Below are 3,054 nucleotides of genomic sequence, written 5' to 3' on the forward strand. Positions count from 1 at the left end.
GACATTTTCTATGGGTGATATCGCAGATGCTTTGTCCAGTTCTCTTGTACAGTCAATAGGTGAAATGCAGATTTAACACACCATGCAGAGACATACAAGAAAGAAAATAATCCATCCACCCTTACACTGCTCCACACATCATTCTTTCTCATTTTCCACAAGGACTCACTGCAGCCAGCAGCAATGTCGGCCATTTTGTTACTCACCTGCTCCTCTCTTTAACATCCAGTTCTCTTAGCAAACTCAAACCCAGCACATTTATTTGCTGCTAAATGTGATCTATCTCTCCATCTACATTCATTTTTTCCTGCAACACTGTAAATGTATGGTTCTTCCCATTATATGCTGTTTTTACAGAGTTCTCCCAGGGACCTGTGAGCTTTATGAAATATACATGTTCTGACTCAGACCACAAAACCATTTCTGGCCTCGTGTTTATCCAGGCAATATTTCTGAGTGGCTACAGGACAGTTGCCAGTGTCCAGCTCCATCCAACTGGGCTGTAGCCCCCCAACAGGCTGCCAGTGTGCTGCACCTCTCTTTCTCACCAACAAATACCATTTCCTCTTTCTCTTTTCCACTTTGTTAGCCTTCAAAAGCTGCTGCCAAACATTTCAGTTCGTGATTGTGTCTCCATGTAAATCTCCCCCCCAGTGACAAGCTTGCTTTACATCCTGACAGAATGTGCTGAAAGGACGGATGTTGTCCCACGAAAATGTGAATCCACTTCTGTTTGATCCAAAAGAGTCAAAATATGTGTGGTGTTAACTCTATATACAAAACCAGGTCAAACTTAAGTCTTTTAAGTATAATTATTTAATTTTCTATAACATAGTATCTGCAGAGAAGCAGTACTTCATTAGAAATTCACCTCTGAGCTAGTAAGCCTGCCCCTACTTCCCATCATCTCTTGTTTACACATGAAAACACAATTTTCATCAGAGTGGGTATTTATCCTTTGAACTTATTCAACCAAATTTGATACAAGATGCAATAAAATGTCTTTAAAGTACATTTTAAAAAGTGAAAATAAAAATACTGTAAATCAGAAATCTACTTGGGTATTGTGTTTAATGTTCTCCAATCTGAAGTTTTGTGTTAGACTGGAATCTTCTTCTTTACTCTATTGGAATATTTGAAGGGAAAATCCTGATGCAGCAAACATCTGTTTTAGCCAGAGTCATGGCAGCACAGCGATTGCATAAACGCACTTGGAACCAGTGACCTCGCATCAGTACGTCCTTTCATAAATCAGCGCTGGACAGTAAATCCTCATGGCACTAATCCAAACTAGGATTATGCTGAGTGGCCGCCAAGGGAGCAAGTAAGTCCATACAGTATCTTTTACACAGAAAGCGGCAGCGTCATGCGGGGTGCAATGTGTCATTAATCTTGTGGCGGAATGTGAAGACCAAAAGCTTTTATTTAGAAGTCTTTGTCCTAAGGAGTTATGAAATTAGGCCACAAGCAGAAGATACAGCATGTTAAAGAAAGTTTTTATCTGATTAAAATCAATCCTTTGTGTGACATGTATTATCCAAAACAATAATTTCTGCTATTTGTTAGATTAAATTTAATAAAGTTTGTTCCATTTTATTGTCCTCTATTTTGGTTGTTATTTGACTGTTGATTATTGATGTAGTAGAAGAACTTTAAAATCAATTGGTAGCTAGTGTGTAACGCAGGATCCCATTTGTTTTCTGGTTCTATATAGCCAACATCTAAAATTTTCATTCCACTCCAATTACATTTTTTCTCCTTCCCAATGGTCTTTTAATTATGATCTCATTCTTAGCAAACATTAAAACGCCTGTGTTGATTTTAAAGGCATTTTTTCTGAAGAGTGGCGGAACTCATTCGAAATTCACTTTTGGGTTTGGAACAGAGAAAGTCTGCCTATGCTTCCCGTCATCCACCTGCTAACAGCCCCTCACAACCCAAGCTAATATTAATAATGATAATAATAAAAAACTTTGTTTATAAAGCACTTAAATTGTACACACAGACCCGAAATACTAAACAACGACAAAATAAAAACTTATAGACTCAAATAAAAATATATTAAAAGTGTACAAGGAAATGCTTGTAAAGTTACATTGTTAGAACAAAACATTACATAAAAAAGAATAAATTCAAATGTGGTGGGATAAAAGAAACATATGAAACCTCTTCACTGTGTATTACAGGAATCTAACCTGGTGGTAATAAAGGTGTGGATCACTGTTTCAAACTGCTGAAAAGACAAGATAGATCTGACTTTTGCTGGCTGTCTTAGGTGAAAGAAGCTCGACTTAACAACCACATTAATTTGTTTGAGTCAACCATCACTCCTAAATTTGTTCCATGAGGTGTCACATATTCATATAAAGAAATAAGATTAGGAGCAACAGAGCTGTTGCCAAAAACCATCAAGACTTAAAAGACTTAAGACTTAAAAAATGTAGATTCATCCAGGACTTTAGTTCTAAAAGGCATTTGCAGCTTTTCAACAGACAGACTATTCTTTTTAAGAGGTACATAGAGCTGGCAGGTGAAAGGACACATTTCTTATTACGGAGCCAAGTGTTAACAGGTACAGGGAGAATAAAAGAGAGCCTAAAACTGAGCCTTGAGGCACCCCTAATGTGAAAGGGACAAAAGAGGATACCTGGTCCTCAAGACTTACACAAAAGGCTCACTCCAATGCCAGTCCTTTTACTCTGACCCACTGCAACAGGCGAGCAACTATGTCAAATCCAAATGACGAGTCTGAAAGGACTAGAACCACACAATCACCAGAGTGCAGCTAAAAATATATCATCACAAACTTTTAAAAGAGCTGACTCTGTACTATGTAAAGCTTTGCACTAATGGTGGAGCAAAAATAGTGAGCAATATTGAAGCTAGTCAGCCAGATTCCATACAAAAATGATGGATAGTCATCTTCAAGTGGATAGATCAGAATGGAACAAAACAGAGACTGCCGTTTTTTCTATCATTTTTGTGTGTCTGCTTCTGATTCATAACACTTTGAATACAAAACTAGATTTGCAATTCCTGAAGAAATTGCGTCTG

This window comes from Oryzias melastigma, linkage group LG6, assembly GCF_002922805.2.
Source record: "Oryzias melastigma strain HK-1 linkage group LG6, ASM292280v2, whole genome shotgun sequence".
In the NCBI taxonomy this organism is placed as follows: Eukaryota; Metazoa; Chordata; class Actinopteri; order Beloniformes; family Adrianichthyidae; genus Oryzias; species Oryzias melastigma.